At 42.9% G+C, this 20,340-nt stretch overlaps 1 long non-coding RNA gene across 1 annotated transcript in view; it reads right to left on the bottom strand.

Annotated features, from left to right (window-relative positions):
- Positions 1–10,509: 10,509 nt before the first annotated feature.
- The window catches only part of LOC146007024 (uncharacterized), a 53,315-nt gene continuing 43,484 nt past the window's right edge, over positions 10,510–20,340 (bottom strand). The window contains exon 4 of the long non-coding RNA XR_014444202.1: positions 10,510–10,698. This is a non-coding gene — a long non-coding RNA (uncharacterized LOC146007024). The remainder of the gene's footprint in view (positions 10,699–20,340) is intronic.

Below are 20,340 nucleotides of genomic sequence, written 5' to 3'. Positions count from 1 at the left end.
GTATATGTTTGAAAAATTGCAGTGGTTACCTTCTATCACTCGCCACTTTATCTCTCTTCAAAGCTCATTACATCTACCCCTTTTATTTTCTATATCAAAAAGTGTTCTGAAAGTAATGGGGAAAGTAATTTAATTATGATACACAGCAGTGGTTCTTAAATTCGGTCCTCAGGACCCCCCAACAGTTCACATTTTCTAGGTGCACTCATCATTCAATGACAAATTTTAAAAGATCCACAGGTGGCGCTAATTACTGCACTTGTGATTCTGTGGGGAGACCTAGAAAACGTGAACTGTTGGGGGGGCTCCTGAGGACCGAGGTTGAGAACCACTGGTATACAGTAACTTATGTTGTTCTCAGAATATAGTGAACAAATTATGACCCTTCAGCTTTTCACCCCACAATAAGGAAATACATTGAGAGCTATAGAAATGCATACCTTTCAACTGTCCCTCTTTCCACGGGAACGTCCCACAGCAGGAGCATTTGGGATTCCCCCCAATCTGAAGATAATAGACGTTGTGCGCATGCGCACAGCATCTATTCAGGGCTGCTGAGGGACGGAAAATGCGGGGCGTGGTCTTGGGAAGTGTCATCCGCAAGGCCATGCCCCCTTTTCTGAGACCACCCCCCCTTTTCGGGTGCGCGCGGATTTCCTGTTTCTGAGAGGCTACAAGTTGGGAGGTATGGAAATTATACGACTAGTTATAATACAAAGATGATAATAATATATGTACATAATTGTTTAAACTTTGAGTTCTGAACAGTGTAATGGATTTTAAAAGTACTTTACACTTAAAGCCTTGTCATTTTATTATGATCACAGATCTTCTAAGATCTATATAGATTACAGATTTTTAACCCATATATGACTTGCAAGTTAATGGCCTTAGTAAATGGAATTTATCATTTTCATTGCCACAGCTTTTATATTTAATAGCAATGCAAAATGATTTAACTGCTTTCTATAATAAAATAAAATGTATTTCTAATTAATTACAGTAAACCATTTAAGAATTGTATTAAGTTAAAGCAGATTTTCACATTTGCTTGCTCAAGACTTGTAGCACAACTTAGTAAGCATGTGCCATTACTTAGAATCTTTCGGCTAAGATGGCTGGGTGAGGCCTTGAGCATAGATATGACATGGATTGGGTAAGCTGGGCAGCGCCCGAGGTATACAACATGCTGATAGAGGGATCCTAGGCAGGTTGAGCAGACACAGAACACAGAGGGTATAGGACTTGCCATTCAGGCTGTGCATACTGTATGCATCACTACCCAGTTCCCTGCAGTCACATTTAATCCACTCTGTTCCTGCTAGGATGCTCCTACTTGTCACAGCTCATACGCATCTCCCAGCGGGCATATTACTGCCTTATATATTTATCTATGTGACTTCTCTCTAGCCTCAATTCTCATTTCCTTTACTACGCCTGCATGAGCTGAGGAAAAATGGCACAGAAAAATCAATGAATTCTGATGCACTGTTTTATTTAAATGATCCTCTGGAATTGCTGATTTGAACAAGGGGTCCCAGTTGAAGGACATGCTACTCTGAACTTATCAGTTGTAGGGTGACTGGAGAGACAATGGGAATGTACGTTACCCTGCACCTTTGCTGCAGCTAAGGCAGGGGCCACTGTTAAGGTGCTGCACAGCAGATATACATGTGTGCAGTGTACGTGGTACAGTATGGCCCTTATTCAGATCTGATCGCAGAACAAATTTGTTCTCAAAATGGGCAAAACCATATGCACTGCAGGTGGGGCAAATGTAACATGTGAAAGAGAGAGGGATAGTTAGATTTGTGTGTTATTTTGTTTCTGTGCAGGGTAAATACGGGCTGCATTATTTTTACACTTCAATTTAGATTTCAGTTTCAACACACCCCACCCAAATGTAACTCTCTCTGCACGTTACATCTGCCCCACCTGCAGTGCACATGGTTTCACCCATTTTGAGAACACATTTGTACTGCAATCAGATCTGAATAAGGGCCAATGTGCAGACCATCTCTAGGTATGCCTAATTCATACAGTATATCTAATTCATAGATGTACATAAATCCAATGTTTATGCACATCTTCGCTGGTTTTATATCTGCACATGCATACAATCCACACTGCTTATGGGCATATCTGGGGCTGTAATGTCACTCGCAGGTATCCAAATGCTGCAGCATGATTGACACACTGCTGGCATTTGGGGATGATGATGAAGCAGCAACAGGATCTGGGGTGTACTGAACTCAATGGCTACGTCCTCCTTGATGCATCTTCACTGTCCCTGGCTGCATGATTTAACCATATATATTAATCAGATGTCCGATGGTCACACATTTGGTTAAACACTGCGTTCTTCATTTACTTAGCGAATAAGAGAGGTTATAGATGGGTGTTTTTTTCCTCCTGCGGCTTTTGCATATTTTCACGCCACCTCTGCGTACAAAGACATAGGGGTGGTGCCGTTAGCATCTACCTTTGAATCAGACCCTAAGTAAAGTTTTGTTCCATAAGTTTGTAAAAGGGATATAAATCCCACCAGGGAATCCAGGTACGTACCATAGGTACTTAATCAAAATACAGTGATTAAAAATATGTTATTACTTATTCAAAAAAATGTTTGAAAAAATAATGTATTAAGGGTTAAAAAACATATTATAATGTGTACTATGGTTATAAATGTCAATTTAATAATATTTGCAGAACCTTTTTTTTTTTTTTTTTTTTTTTATGTCTTTATCTTCACAATGTAATATCATCTTTGTAAAACACTGACAGTCATACTGACATTTTGGAGGACAACTTACAGTAGATCATTTCTATATGGAATTAGAATTAAGAGAACCATCCTATCACAGTTCTACCACTGTCACATTAAATGGTCCATAAACTGGGCAGAGATATCTCAGATCTGGGACTCCAGCTGTTGGGTCCGCCTATTTGTTGATCTTAGGGCTGTAGGTGGCCCCTTTCACTACATAATGAAGCTGCCAAGAGTCTGTTCTCTTTTATTAAGCATGGAGAATGTCCTGAGGGAAACATGGTAATACTGATAGGGGAATAACTGAAGTTAGTTGGCTGATAAAATGAGGCTTTGCTGCATACAGTGGGCTATGAAGAGTACTGGGCTCTATGTTAGGTTGGAGAGGGGTTGTCCTGTTCTAGGGGAAACATGTTATATTGCAGCCTAGAGCTGGTTTGCACTATGGTGGGGGGACCTTACTTTGTGTGACCCTTTGCTGTAGTGAAGGCAAACCTTGCTTTGAAAAACATAAAACATGTGGCATTCCCTCACTTTATCACCTCAATTTTTCCACATAAAAATATGGATCAGTTTCTGAAAGCCAGTGTAGATGGGCTACACTATCATGTATTTAGGAGGGACATATCTTCTGCTTGTTTTGGATGCCAGGCCTTCTTGATCCTCTGGCATTGGAATGTCAGGGTAAAGCAGAATATATCTTAAGCACCATACACACTAGACGATGGGTTCTACCTCCAGTAATGTTAATGATATCGGCGGTAAGCCTGGGCAATGGCTGCATGGTGCTTTACCCATACTGGCAATTCTCGGGATTGCCACTGATCATTGCTGGGCAGCGCTGCTGAGTTGATCGCTGAACTCAGCAGGCTTCAGCACCCCTGGCTCCCTCTCCTCCGCCGCACCTCCTCCTCTCCCCGCCCCCCTGGCTGTTGTATGACAGCCTATGGTGCCGGCTACTGACACACCAGATGCCGGGGGCAGGGCTGAGTTGTCGGGGGCAGGGCTGGGCAGTGGCTGACATAGTGTTCAGCTGCACTGCCCGACCCAGACCAGCCGACAGCGTGGTAGTTTTTTTTTTAGGTAGCGCTCCCCATAATAAACCCAGCACTACCTTAAAAAAAAAAAAAAAAACACCACTAAAGGGGTTAATACTGAGTAAGTAAAAAATCATTGTTTCCCCCAGCTCATTGAATGGTATTAGTAACCAGTCTTGAATACTAAATGATAATAGAATTCAGAGATATTGGTTACATGTATTTACACAAATGTCAAGCCATTGTCAAGGCTTCTCTGTATACTTGGGGTCCCTAGTGCTATATCTAGGTGCAGGGTGTGAAACCAATATCTCTAAATTCTATTATCATGTAGTGTTCAATACTGGTTACTAATACCATTCAGTGAGCTGTGCGAAACAATGTCTTTTTTACTTACTCACCCCTCCCTCTCATGCACCTGAATGGTATTACTGAACTTATGCTGCTTTCAGACCGCAAAACTGGCTTTGACCAGGTATTTTAAAATATTTCTAAAAACGGGTCTGCCAGCTAAAACCCCTTTCACTGCATGTCTTTAAACGGTATTTCAGTGCAGTTTTTGTCCTTAAACGGTATTTCAATGCAGTTTTTGTTCCTTCACAACACTGAACCCGTTTTAACCCATAGAAATCAGTGGATGAAAAAAAAGGGTGTGAAATTGGTTGGACCCTGCTTTATTACCGTTTAGAAATACCAGTTCAATAGAACCGGTAAATTCACTCTGCACCTTTCATACTGCACGAATTACTGTTTTAAAACGGTAAAAAAAACTGCAAAATAACGGGTAAAAAGTGCAGTCTGAAAGGGACATAATTGAGCATCTACCACTATATATTTATATATCTGAACATACAGATTTAGATTCTGTTTTCCTCCTCTGCAACCTTTATGAATGCAAGCATGTTACTGGTAGGGCTATTTCAGAGAACCTGCTAAGTCAGTATATTAGAGATGGAATGTTTTAGTTACGTAACATTCCCGGAAATCCAGTCTTTTCAGCAGAACACTCATTGTACTTACTCCTTACTGAAAGGCAGAGTCTGGTGAATCATCCTGTGATCTCAAATGAATAATTACGTACTGAGGCCTACTATGGCCAGGGGACCTCCTTACACTTTGGTGCAACGAGGAGCCAATGAGTTAATGACATGATTGGCAGCTAATTATTCTGCAGTCAATAGTGCAACCTGTGAGGCAAAAAAGGAACTGTAATAAAATGAGTTGTTACTTTAAAAATGCAAGATGTTCTGCAAAACCAAAACTAGGAGATTCTGCCTCTACATTTGGTTTATGTGGTTTAAGAGGTGAAACTTATTTTCAGTCACAGAATCAAATACATTTTTCTGTATCTTATGTTCCAAAACATTGCTCAACTACATGCACATCGGCTGTCCGAAAATCCCTATGGGGCATGCCTTACACAGAGTATGGGTGAGACGATATCAGAATTGTAGTGGGAAAATAATGGGTGTTTCATGGCGGTGACTGGAAGTTGGCCAGAAATGTCTTTTAAATGTAATTTTGGCCCTTTCCGTCCCATGTGTGAAGCTGCAATGAGACTGTTAGATGGAGCTTGCTGGACAAGTTCATTTTCCAGCAGTTCCAGGTCTGCCAGCTGAGTTTGTCAGTGATTTCTGGGTTTTAGAGCCCGGACTAACCTCTTTCCTCTGAATACCATTCCTTGATTTTTTTCTCAATGAGTCCAATTCCTTCCAAAACATTGGTGATGTCATAGATACGCCTCTTCTGTCTCACAGCCAAAGTGTCTGCAGCTGCCTTCAGGTCCAGGACTACGTGTGCATCTGGCCCACTCCTCATACTCGTGTCTGTTCCACATACTGTATGTACCTTTACTACTTATGAATTACCCTGTCTGTATATTATTCTCTTCAATTTTGTTTCTTTTTTCCACATGTCTCGATACTGTATCTGATTCCGTTACTTTGTCTTTTATCTGCTCCTACCATTCACTTTCCTCTTTTTCCCCTTCCCTGCTTCAACCCTCTTAACACCATCCCATGCTCTTATTCTTGATCTTATTGGTAGAACCATAGTAGATGGCTGCCAATCAGAAAGGGGTATAGTAGTCATCATTGCACTATTTGCTTTATATTGTCTTGCAGACATATATATTTCCCAGAAAATGTACCTGTAGCTTGGGACGTCAGTCCTTTAGGACATTAGGGGTCTATTATATGAAAGGTCTAGTTATAAAGGGTCAGCTTTAAATTATTAGCAGCGTTATACCGGAGTTAAACCAAAGGAAACCAGAAGGCAAACAACACACCAACATTACTGCTGAAGGACTGCATTAAAACCACAAAACTCTGGAACATCATGTGGCCTCAACTTACCTTTGCCATGAGAACACCTGGGCCAGGCCCACCACCCCTACAGCTGAGAACTCCAGGACTACCCCCAGCCCTACTCCTCATGGTGAGCATGGAGCTGGGAAGGGAAGCACCAGGGCCAGCCTATGTAGCAACACTTCCCCCATCAGTCCCTTCTAAAGGTGTCAGTCCCCTGCAAATGTGTTTTCATGTCTCCCCCCCCCCCCCTGCAGCATATATCTACCCCACCATGTGCTATTCCTGTAAGGTGTACCTTCGCAGATTGCACACCCTGCCAGCGCTGACCTATGCAGTGCACCAAGCTGATTGCCTCAGATGGCATCTCTGCGGGCAGGATGTGGGTCACGTGGATGTTTCAGTGCAGGGTTTATCATACTACTATACAAGTATTTGCTTTCCAATATATGCATTGGGTCCTTGTATGGCTCGCCTCCTACAGTGTAACCTTCGTAGTGCGCCCACCATGGCTGCCTCATCTGGTGCACTTGTGGATGGGATGAAAAATACATGGACCTGAGTCTACACTGAAATCACCCATTTTGGGTAATCACTTTTATGGGTAATCTATTCCACCCAGGGTAATCCTACGCAGAGCGCCTAAAATGGCTGCCCAACCTGGTACCTTGTCAGGGTGGAGTACACAACTCATGGAAGTTATTATCCAAAATGCTCCACCAATCCTGCATTATGCTTACTGTGTGCTCAAGGGTCTCTTTTGTCTGTGACTTGTCTGTTACTGTACCACCAACATCCTCTGTATTATGTGCATTGTTTTTTTAATGTCTGTAAAGCGCCTTGAGTCCTGTTGGAGAAAGTGCGCTACATAAATTAAACTTACTTCCTGCTTCTTGTTATGTATCTGTTCTGCTCATAAAGGTACATAGCTTCTGTGTTTGCTCTAAACTGGGAATGGTGTCACATATACAAATATCCTGTAATGGGTGGAAAGGTTCTGATTAAAAGAAGACATTCCATTTCCTTTATTTAAATACCAGGGGCCAGATCATACTTGCCTACTTTCAATTTCACCTCTCCGGGAGAAGCCCGGAGAGGCAACACGTTAGGGGGGCGGGAGCAAGGCAGATATCACTTGGCCCCGCCCCATGCCAGAAAACTCTGTGATTCGCGGGCCGCGGAGTGGGGGCGGGGCTTAAAGGCCGCAAAATGACGCAATTGCGTCATTTTAGCCCCGCCCCCTCTCCGCAGACCCGCGATTTCAGGTAATTAAACCAGCGGGCAAGGGGGGAGCAGGGGCTATCTCCAGAAAGCGGGAGACTTGCCCACCTTCCCAGGAGACCGGGAGAAAGACCCGATTTCCAGGAGGCTCCCAGCCATTCCGGGAGGGTAGGCAAGCCTGGGCCAGATGCACTATCAATGGTAGCCTCTATTGGTAGTAATACTGGTGTAGCCTATTAAACAAGTAAAATGGCAGTAGGGTAAAGTGGAGTAAGATGCACCAGGGGGTAAGCTGATCCTTATCGTGTATCCTGGCAACTGAATACTGTTGTTGTCATGCATGTGACCATAAATTCAGTATACTTACAGAATTTCTATCTGCCTGTGACATAGGAAAACCCACGGTAAATGGGAATTTTTTTGTCACAAGAAATAATTTTTTCTTGTCTTATCAAATGGAAAAGCCACTATCATCATATTAAAACCATCCATGATTAAGAAACATTACAATGTGATATCCATCCCATGTCTGTGTGGTAAAATGTGCCAGTTTAAAATTGAGGACGATGAAGTGAATGCAACATTTCTTGTTTGCATTCAAGGAAAATTATGTGACATTCATTTTGCCTTCAAATGGAGAGATGTAGTTAACCATGGAGAGAGATAAAGTGCCTGATTCAGACCTGTTTGCTAAACTACATATGTTCACAGCCTAGTGAACAGGTAAACGCCGCTAGCCACCCTCTGGCTGACCGAATGCAGGGGATCGGTATGATTACACATCCCCTCGTATGTGGACGCATGGTAAAAAATTATTATATTTTCCTGTTTGCAAATAAAAGTCAGTATACACAGATTTTTATTTCTGACGGAGATGGCCTAAATCAGGGCATGAGCTGATGTCATGTGACGCCCATTCCCCTGCTTCCACCCCCTTCCCTCCCTTCACAAAGCATAGGCCTCAGCGAGTGTGATATATATGCCTATGCATACCTGCCGACTCTTTAAAACTCCTCTCCGGGAGAAACCCAGAGAGGAGTGAAAGGGGGATGGGACGAGGCTACCTTTTGGGGGCGGGGCTGATGTCACCAAGCCCCCACAACAGGCAGCTGCATTAATTAGCTTGTCCGTGGATTGGAGGAGGGGCTAAAATGATGTGATTTGCGTCATTTTAGCCCCTCCCCGTGAACGCGCAAAATTCAGAATTTCAGACTGCTTGGAAGGGAGGAAGGGCTGTGGCGATAATGCAGGAGACTTGCCCACCTGCCCAGGGGGCTGGGAGGGGGACCCGATTTGCTAGACGCTCCCGGCCATTCTGGGAGGGTAGGGAAGTATGCGCCTATGGCGTTCCCACACCTTAATGAAATAAAGGACTGTAAAAGGTACTTTATTTCATGGGCATTCATTGTAATACATAACCATTCCCCCTTTGCTGAATTCTGTACTTACTCATTGATGGTGGTCCTTTGTCTTTCTGTACTTCTATGAGGAAATACACTCCACAAGGAAAAATAAATGGTTATTATTATTTATTATTATTATTGTAATTATTTTTATTATTATATTTATTATTAATAACTATTATAATACCAATAATGTATTATGTGCTCTTATTATTCAGTTGTTTTGCTATATTTTTTTTTTGGTACTTGTGTAGTTTCACGGCGCCAGAATGGCGCCATGCTACTTCCGGGTTCTACGCTCGCCACAAACTATGTAAAATAAAGTAACTTAACTTCATGCCAACATGGATAGTTCATATCTCCACTATCCATGTTGGCATGGAGTTGATTTTAAATAGCACGGTGAGCGTAGCGAGCCACCGAGCCCGCAGCGTGGGTGAGCGAATCGAGCCCCGCAAGGGGACTCAGACGCACAGCGCCATTTTTTTTTATTTAATTATCCAGTTTCGCTGCCCAGTGTTTTAGTTTAGCTTTTCCCCTTTCATATTGTTGCAAACATTTGGTTTGATTTTCTGCAGCTATAGCCTAACACAAATGGGAACAAACAAATCATAAAGAATCAAAACAAAAATCAAATATTTGCCCAGAAAAAGCCTCTTTCTTTTGAAGTTTCTAAAAAAAAAAAGATAAATATTTTATTTCCATTTTCTTAAAAGGATGAGAAGTTCTGAGAATGAGAACATGCCTCTGTTACAACATTTGGAACCTGGAAGCAGAGGCATATTTTTTAGCTAGATGCAGATTTCATCTAATACTATCATAGTCAAGGACTGATTTACAGTCCCATATTCATAGTCATACACTGCTGCCAACAATTTAGCATTGTTGAGAGCAGTGGTTGCTATAGGCAACATCCCATCTCAGTAAATTGACCCCAAAGTGCACATCCCAGTCCTTGCGCAAAGTGACAAAATATGCGAAATTGGTAGCAGCAGGGCTTTATTTGCTAAGATGGGAGCTCTATTGAAGACAGGACGTTGCCCATAGCTACTAATCAGAATCTACGCCTTATTTATTTAGCACCTTCTTGAAGATAAAAATTAACATCTTCAATAGAAATCCCATCTTAGCAAATAAAGCCCTGTGGTTCATTGTAATCTGCTCGCTCCCCAGCAAATTGCGCATGTGCAGGGCTGCTGTGTGGCGCCATTGGTGACTTGCATAGTCGCTGAGACGTTCGCACAGGGGGGGGGGCAGATCGAGGCGGGCAGGGGGCACTTGCATACCCACAAAAATGCTCTGCGCACCCTGGAAAACATTGGGTGTCCCCATGCGAACACAGCTGCCTATCCCATTCATGGAATGCAAAATATAAATTCACAAAGCGGCGGGGATGTGCGAGCGAACCATGGCTGGGGGGCGGGCGGTCATTCACGAGTTGGCTCGCTAAGCAGTGAAGTTACAGTGCTTAGCGAGTCAACCATAATCATTTATTGGTTACAAACATCCATGGGTACAAATAAGAACCATAATCTGTCTTTAAAATATCAGAACATAAGATACAACAAAGGATAAGCTATTATAAACCTAGGTTGAACTAGATGGACGGATATATATACACAACAATATTTCTAATATTGTGCTATAGTTTAACTGTGGTCGCTTCTAACACTGAGTTCTCTACTAGTAGGAACTCCCAAAAAACACCAAAAACCAATAGTGTTTTCTTAGTGCCCAATACACTTAATAAAATGAATTGTCTCTCATATAAAGATACATTTGTTCATGTAAAAAATATTTATTAAAATTCCACTAAAATTCAAACATTTCATTACACGGCTCCTTGGGGCTGAAGTAATTCACAGTGTTTAACAGTTGTTTGCAATCACAATTGTGGCAGTTACCCAACGCATTTCGTTTCATTTCATCAAGAAACTTCATCAGGGAAAATGATTGGTCTCTCACTGTAGAATATAACAAAAAGTGCCATGATAATACAACAAGATTATTCATACAAAATTATAACAAATTATAGATGGAAAAAACAGATGGAAGTAGGAGAAAGAACAAGACATTGTGATTCATTTCTTATAATGGAATCTCTAGGTGATTTTTTCAAAAGGGTGTTACTTTAGATTTCTTTTAAATTTCTAAATATTTTGAAGGAAGACAGAATTGAGGGAATTTATATATATATATTTATATATATATATATATATATATATATATATATATATTATCTCTGTTTTCAGAAGTTAACTGACTGAATTCGGGTACATACCTTTCAACAGATTTTTAATAAGATGAAAGTTATAATCATCCTTGATTTGGGGCCTGGGCCACAAGGGTCCAATTAAGGGCACTCACCAAACTTGAAGATAAAAAAAAGCTTTTTATTTACATTACATTTCAAAAAAGTGGTCAGCTTACATAAAGGTAAGCTATTTGGTTTACATTTTGGCTACAAATGGCCTTTATCAGGACACAGCAGCATGTACAATAATTTAGCTCCAGAGACCAAGGTGTTGGCTGAAACGTCAACCAAATAGCTTACCTGAATGTAAGCTGACCACTTTTTTTTCAACAACAATATCTCTAAAATTGCGCTAAATGATACTTATGGTCACTTCCAACACTGAGTCCCCTACTAGCAGGAACCCCAAAAGAACATCAAATACCAGTAGTGTATTCTTAGCGCCCAATATGCTTATTAAGATTATCAATCTCTCATGCAACATACATTTTTTCTTCATGTAAAATATTTATTTAAAAGTCTAATAAAAATCAACAATTCTTTACTCGGCTCCTTGTGGCTGGAGTAATTCACGGTGTTTAACAGTTGTTTTGCAATCATAGTTTGTGTTAGTTAACCAACATGTTTCGTTTCATCAAGATACTTCTTCAGGGGAAACAATTGACCTACGATTGTAGAATACAACAAAAAGTGCCATAATTATATTATTAGTCATGCAAAATTTGATTTAAAATTAAAGATGAATAAAGGAGGAAAAAATTCAAGAGAAATGTTTAATGGAACTAGGGAAAAAGAGGAAAATAAACCTTATAATTCATTCAGCTGTGAGGAAATCTAATTTTAAATGAACATATAGGACTATTGATTTGAATAGAGAACTATGTTCGTTATTTATATATATATATATATTTCATCTTTATCTTTGTTATTCCAAAATATACCTAGCTAAATTCGGGTACATGCCTTTAAATCAATTTTTAATAGAATGACAGTTATAGTCCTCCTTGTGTCTCAGTTGGAGTTTTATAGACTTAAATTAGGCTCAGTCCTAAGAAATTATTGTCACATGAGAGCCACATAGATATCAAATAGATATTGAAAGTTCATATATAATTACTAAGGAGACATTTTCTACCAGTGGGGACATCAATAAGAAAACTTGTTTTCTTTTTTTCTGAATTAGAGTGATTAATACTTCTTTAAACGACAGTTTTTTTTTAAATTATTATTATTTAATGTTCTCTTGATATGGCAGGCCTAAAAGAATACCTGGGATATTAGTGATAATATTTTTAACTTCCGTTAATTATAACCAAAATGAATGGACTAAATGTACATACCTTCAAGAAGAGGGAGGGTTTTAAAACCTCATAATAACAAGTGGACAAGTAGACTATTCCTCTCCTTACCAAATTGTCTACTTGTCCACTTGTTAGCATGAGGCTTTAAAACCCTCCCTCTTTTTGAAGGTATGTACATTTAGTCCATTAATTTTGGTTATAATTAACAGAAGTTAAGAATATTATCACTAATATCCCAGGTATTCTTCTAGGCCTGCCATATCAGGAGAACATTAAATAATAAAAAAAAGCTGTTGTTTAAAGAAGTATTAAACACTCTACTTCAGAAAAAAACAAGTTTTCTTATTGATGTCCCCACTGGGAGGTAATGTCTCCTTATGCCTCCAGTGGTTGCTGATCCTCCCTGTCACCGCCCCCGTGGCTGATCAGGGAGGATCAGGGCCACTCACGGAGGATCAGGGCCCCTCTGGGAGGTTCGGCCGTTTGTGTGTTAGGGCGTGCAAATACAGGAATGCGCAAACAGACGAACAGCTGAGCGCCCGAACACCCGAGCACTCCCGAGCCCCCCCAAAGTGACCCCAAAGTTCTCCAAGCTGCCAAAAAGAGCCAAAGCCGGCAGCATCAGGCCCATGGAAGCAGGGTCTGCTGTAGAAGGCAGCGACTGCCCCTTCTGTGGTGAATATTTCTTGGGCAGGACAAACCTGCCCTGGTAGGTTTGTCCTGCCCCAGAAAAAAACAGCACTCAAAAGGGTAAAGGGTCATGCCAAGTGCCATGTGCTGAGCAGGAGAGAGAGGCAACTGCAGCAACACACAGCCCACACCACCTGCAATGGTTTTTACAGGGGTGTAGCCACACCCCGTCCTGCTGGCCACACCCCTTCCATTGGTCACCCCCTTTTTACTGGGGCCCAGCATCACCTTAAGTAGCCCTGGTTGTATTCAGAAAGTCATAAGCTTTACAACAACATATCACAATGCATGAAAACAACAGAAATGGCATGGACCCTTATGACAGCACCCTTAAGGGGTCGTTCGATTAAACTCATCTTCGAACTTAGATTTTCCCTTAACAAAATAAGGTAGTGAGCAAACTTTGAAGAAGATTACTTAAAGCGTTCGAGAGTTATCGTGGAACAATCAAACACACACCCACACACATAAACATTATTCAATTATAGTTAAATATATACCAAAAATGCTACTACAACATACCTTCCAACTTTTTTATACTCTGGGGTGGGACGTTTGTGGGGGCATGTGCACAGCATCTATTAGGAGCTGCTCACCGGGTGACAGGGCCTGGGAGGGACGCGGGAACGTCCCCAAAAACCAGGACATTCCCACGGAAAGCAGGAGAGTTGGGAGGTATGTTCTTTGTCCCCAAAAATATAATTTTCATGGTGATAATTTGAAACCAAAACTTTATTTCCAGCTACACCAGACAGAATGTGAAAAAAAAATCTTGCCAATGAGAGGTTATACAGAGATTAAAGGAAATGCCATCCCTGTTAGTCATTTCTACTTGCTTGTAGTAATACCGTGAATAACTCGATGGTGTCTGCAGGTTGGGGTGGTTCGGGGCACTGCACGCAATGAAAGTTCTGCACAAAATGACTTTGCCTTCTCTTCAGCATTAATGCATTTCTCTGACATTATCTCATCAACACTGCTCAGATTCTGTTCCGCCTCCCTCTTGCCGTCAATTTCAACAAACCCAGAGCTGCAGATAGTTGTCTCTTTGTGTTTTTCATTCATATCTGTGGAGCTGAAACCTTAAAATAACTTGAAGGCAGTGACAAGGAGGGTCCGCAGTACATTGAGCATGTGGATTGATAGGTTTTGATATTTTTCCCTTTGTTCGGGGGGTAGAGGAACATGTCAGTGTTCAGCTGGGGGAGATGCCACATACATCTTCCTTTCTCCTTCACGCTGAGCCAGGTGCTGTCATCCTCATGACTAGAGCCGGACGGACTCACAAATTATTGGGAAACGTGCCACTCAGTCAGCATACAAAGTATTTTAGGTTCTTTTCATTTGAAAAATAAACTTTGCCTGCAATAATGCACTATGAGCAAAACAAACATTCTTATATATGAAGTTGATTGTAGTATGCTACGCAAAATGTGCCTTGTAGTGAATACTTGGCACTTTAGCACAAAACTATAAAATTCCCATTGGGCCATACGCACAGGTGTACACAAACGGCACCAACGTTGCTTTTGTGCATGAAAATCGGTGTTTTTAACACAACATCTAACTAAGTAAACAAACTGCTCTTTTAATCATAACATCTTGAGGCTAATATTTAAGTCTGGAACTTATATATTGTCCTGGCTGATAAATCGTCCGACCTGTCGGTTAGTTTTAAAAATTTGAGATTGTCTTGGTTTTGGATTTAATTCATCATCCTGTTTTGTATTCAGCAAAACCATTTACGTGTTTCAGTTCCGATTCGGTTTTTGGTTCCGTAAAAATAATAGATCTAAAACAAATTGCTAATCATTGCTATAAAATTGATAAAAACAGCTAAAATTCTCTCCTTTTTGCAATCCAAAACCTGATGAACAAATTTAAAATCCAAATTCCAAAGGTGTCAAGATCTGAACTGGGACTCTGTTCAGATTGGATTTCCTTGGGAGATCGGACCAGTTTCAAAAAAGGATCAGTAATAGTAATAAGGGCCAGATCAGATCTGACCACTGAGATGTGTCTTTTCTGGGAGACCAGCGATCAGGTAAACACCACCCTGCCGACCGAACTCCCACCACCCATGTGCAAGAATGCAAATGCGATCATAGCTGTGCACATGAGGGGAAAACCACTCAAAATAACTCACCATTGAATGTTTTTTTCCTATGGACACAGTGCTGATTGAGCCAGGACTTACTAAGCGCTGCGTTTGCAGTGGGGAGAAGGAAGCCAACGGTCGGGGAGCATTTTCATGGAAACTCCCAGAAAAAGTGCGGTTACCGCCCTAACAATCCGGTGTCATTGGATAATCGTAGTCATTGCATAATTGCCCATGCTGCAAATTTGTGCCGTTTGATCATGTCTGAATCAGGCGCCAAGTCCTGCAACCAGGGTACAGAATAAGAAAACTATGCTACTGCGAGACATCTAGCGTACAGAACAGGTCATGTCCTACTGTGTCCCCACATAGGCCCTTATTCTGATCGGTGCGGCCGGATCCGAATATGCGGCCAGGACCGTGCGTGCGAAACCCCGCCTTCCATAGGGATCGCCAACTCCGTCCGTACGCGGTAAGAAGCTGGCTGAACGGACCGCACGTGTATTTTACACGGAATACGCCTCCTCCATCTCAGGGAACCTCCCCCAACATTCGATGGTCGCAGACCATCGAATGCAGGACCGAGTGCTCCACCAGCTCCCGCAACCTCAGACCACACGGACATTTTTCCGTGCAAAAGCAGGGATCTGGGCGGGCAGCTGACATCCGGCGATGGCATATGCCCGCCCCCTACACATGCGTCACGGCCACATTACCATACGTACGCCCAGCGTTTGCATGGGAACGCCCATGAAACGCGGGGTGTATGCATATGGTAATGAGCCCAAATAGCCCTTCACGCCCCTCTCCACCCCCTGTTCGGAGTGTTCACATTTCATGCGGGATTTGGCCGTACGCCCCGCTCGCACATGCGCAGAGACGCCTCTGCACATGCGCAGACACAAAACATCGGCGGGATGAACGCACGCGGACATTACCGCACCAACCAGAATAAGGGCCATAGAGAATAAGGTCAGTCACATATCTATAATAGGTTTAAGTGTACAGAGGCAGGGGGGGGGGGGGGGGCATACAAAGCACTCCTCGCACCCACATAATACCTTATCTTGTAGCCATCACCAAAGAAATCACTAGAAAATGGCAGCAGTGTAATTTTCCCAGTGATCACCAGGAAATTGAGGCTGCCACCATTTTCCCAGAAATATGTTCATGTGAGGTACAGCTGAACACAGTGACATATTCTGACATTCTTCACAGCGCATGCACAAACGCAAGGGGGTGGGGGGGGGTGTGACTGCATATAATTTGCACATGAGAGAAAATATTACATTTGACACCATTTGGGTCTGTTTACAAAAACATTGGGCTCACATTATCCAAAATAAAAGTATGGAACAATTGTATATAAATACGACAATTCGTATTCGTATTCATGTCACATTCGTATTTATGAATACGAATGTATACACCATCGAAAGAACGTGACTAGGAATTACCATTCATTCGATTGGTGATTGCTAATTTACTAAGCGGCCATATGTAGTATACGGCCACTAATTAGCGGGATACGGCCATTATTGCCAGTAAAATATGCCTACAAAATACACTTTGGCAGAAGCCCGCATGGAACAGTATAAATAAATCATTTAAAAAACAAGGCCGCTAAATATGTGCATGGTTAGTTGCTAAACATCGCTCCCCTGTGCAAACACGCAGGTGAGAGAAGCAATTGGAATGAGGGCCAAAGAGCATTGCCAGAGAGAGAGACATTTTATGCGGATGTATCTTTGAAATGTTGTCCCTACAAATTATTGACTGTTACCCCTCATAAACAGGGTTTGCAAAAGAGGTGCCTGCATCTTAGCCTGCATTAAAACAAAAAAATTCTCAAACCAAGACTATGGCAGCGCTCCAACCACATCTAGAAACTACTATAAGCCCTAAGAATCACATTGGGATATTTGGTTCTTTGCCATAAAATATTCAGAAGCGGGGGGCTTGTAATGACGGATGATAGAGAAAGACCATTGAGTGCTTACATTTTAGATTATTCAACATGTACCAAATATCACTATGTTACACACATACTTTAGGTCTAAAAAGCAAATAAAAATCTAGAGGCTTAAAAGAAGAGAGTTATTGCAAGGATTAGCGTACGTATATAAGATGTCAGACAATATCTGTAATTAAAGTAGAGTGCTGTCTATTTACTTCTCCTGTGTATAGATGGCAATACTTTACCTCAGCAAGTCCTTTGTTGAATAACTCAGACGAAAGATGGGATAGGGACACAATCTTTGTAAATACTGTAAAGTTCAACAATGTCTGTAACACAGGCAAGAAGCGAATGGGCAGAATTTGAGGAGCAGTAGGGAAGGCGTAACCTGTTTCCTACTGTCATTAAACTGTATGACATTAAAAATGTGTACAGACAATACATTGGGCAGTATTCAATGAGCATTTTGGTGATGTGCAGCGAATCCTGTTTAGGATTCGCTGCACATTCGCCACTGCTCGCCACGTTCCGGAGCCTCGCCGGCTCCAGTATTCAATGAGTCAGGGGCTCGCTGCCCCTGACCGTCGAATTTTAACTCCTGCGGCGGATGCCGCAGGGAGCCTGAGGACGGCTGCAGGCAGGGAGATGGAAGTCTCCCTGCCTGCCCCAGAACGTTTGTGGGGGGGAGGTGGGCTCCCCGGGTGCCAGGCAGCACAGGCTGCCCCCTGAGGGTGCCAGCAGGGGACCGGGTATATTCACTACACCCGATCATGCATATGTAATGATCGGGTGAAGTGAATATATGAATATCTAATGAGCGGCTTACAGCACATGAATAAAAATAGCATGCCCCTCCTCAGAATAAAATTCCTGATTTTTGACACCAATTGTAAAAAATAAAACACTTTATTTTAAAAGTTCACATTTCACTTCACCATAAAAAGATAGCGATTGCTACTCGGTGAATCATGGCGAAAAAAACCTTGAAATGTATTCGCCATCTGGTCATTGAATAGGGTGATTCACCGTTTTAGTCAAAAATTCGCCTTACAGCACAAAATCGCCATAAAAACCTGGCGAATCAGCCTCATTGAATACCGCCCAGTGTCTAGATAATAATGTCCCAGCTACATAGGGGGACATTTACCAAAATGGATTCGTAGAAAAAAGGTGTATTCGTAGGGAGAAATACACCTTTTTTTTACGAATTTGTATTTTCGGGATTTACAATCCCAAAAATACAACAATTCGTAGTCCTAAAGATGGAACATTCGTATTTGTAGTTACAAATACGAATGCCCTACACCATCGATAGGATACGACAGAAATCACCATTCAAAAGAATGGTGGTTTCTGATTTACTAAGCAGCCGTACTGACAATACGGCTGCTTAGTGGTGTGAAACACCCACGCAAATACGACAGGAAAATAGAACACCATTTTCCTGTTCTATTTGCGTTTTAGCCTGCACGGATCAGTCAGATCCGTGCAGGCTACAGTGTAAAAAAATAGAAAAAATAAATAAATTAAAAAAAAAAACGGCGTGGGGTCCCCCCCACAGCCATAACCAGCACCAGGCTGAAGGAGCCGGGGCCGGTAATTAAAAATCAGGGAGCCCGACAAATAGGGGTTCCCCGATTTTTAACAACCAGCCCCAGGCTCCAGGTCCGGGGCTGGTTCCCAAAATACGGGGGACAAAATGAGTAGGGGTCCCCCGTATTTTAAGAACCAGCCCCAGGCACAACCAGCCGGCAGGGTAATGTCACAGCCGGGGGACACTTATAATATAAGGTCCCGCGGCCAAAACATTCTCCCTACCGACCAGTCAGCCTGGCCAGGGGCCCTGGGGGAGTGGGGACCCCCCCAATGAAGGGGTCCCCCCCCTCCAGGACTTACCTGACCAGGCTGAAGCCTGGTGCTGTCCTCGATGCCCCTGGGCGGTGGGCATCGAGCTGATAAATGTTGTAAAAAATAGATAAACCATTGTTTTTTACTGTGGCACTACAAGTGCCAGCAAGCCTCCCCAGCAAGCTGGGACTTGGAGAACCACAAGTCCCAGCCTGCTGGGCATTAAAGGGCCCGCTGGCACTTGTAGTTCTACAGTTAAAAAAATAGTGCACAAAACACACTGACACACTTTTAAAATAAAACTTTATTACACACAAAGCCCACACATACTGATACTTACCTATCTTCTTCCCATAGGTCGCCCTGATGTCCTGTGTCGGCGTCTTCTGGTCCTGTGTCGTCTTCTTCCTCCATGTCGACGTCGCTGTCGGCGATGGTGTCCCCGTCCGGATCCGAAGAAATCCATTTGGGAAGCTGTGGAAGGAAACCATACTCACCTGTCCCAGCGCGACGTAGTCCAGGTAAGGGTCTTTGCAAAAAAATAAACCGAAAACCCCGAAACCAAACCGGACACGACGGAGACGCACGGTGTGTTTGTTTACATCGTGCGGCTCCGCCTCCCGAATGCCGCTATTGGCCGCTAGGCCGCAAGGCGGCCAATAGCGGCATTCGGGAGGCGGAGCCGCACGATGTAAACACACCGTGCGTCTCCGTCGTGTCCGGTTTGGTTTCGGGGTTTTCGGTTTATTTTTTTGCAAAGACCCTTACCTGGACTACGTCGCGCTGGGACAGGTGAGTATGGTTTCCTTCCACAGCTTCCCAAATGGATTTCTTCGGATCCGGACGGGGACACCATCGCCGACAGCGACGTCGACATGGAGGAAGAAGACGACACAGGACCAGAAGACGCCGACACAGGACATCAGGGCGACCTATGGGAAGAAGATAGGTAAGTATCAGTATGTGTGGGCTTTGTGTGTAATAAAGTTTTATTTTAAAAGTGTGTCAGTGTGTTTTGTGCACTATTTTTTTAACTGTAGAACTACAAGTGCCAGCGGGCCCTTTAATGCCCAGCAGGCTGGGACTTGTGGTTCTCCAAGTCCCAGCTTGCTGGGGAGGCTTGCTGGCACTTGTAGTGCCACAGTAAAAAACAATGGTTTATCTATTTTTTACAACATTTATCAGCTCGATGCCCACCGCCCAGGGGCATCGAGGACAGCACCAGGCTTCAGCCTGGTCAGGTAAGTCCTGGAGGGGGGGGACCCCTTTATTGGGGGGGTCCCCACTCCCCCAGGGCCCCTGGCCAGGCTGACTGGTCGGTAGGGAGAATGTTTTGGCCGCGGGACCTTATATTATAAGTGTCCCCCGGCTGTGACATTACCCTGCTGGCTTGTTTGGTCTGGGGCTGGTTCTTGAAATACGGGGGACCCCTAGTCATTTTGTCCCCCGTATTTTGGG

The sequence above is a fragment of the Crinia signifera genome, chromosome 6 (genome assembly GCF_055691185.1).
Source record: "Crinia signifera chromosome 6, ASM5569118v1, whole genome shotgun sequence".
In the NCBI taxonomy this organism is placed as follows: Eukaryota; Metazoa; Chordata; class Amphibia; order Anura; family Myobatrachidae; genus Crinia; species Crinia signifera.
This window is presented reverse-complemented; position numbering and strand designations above follow the sequence as displayed.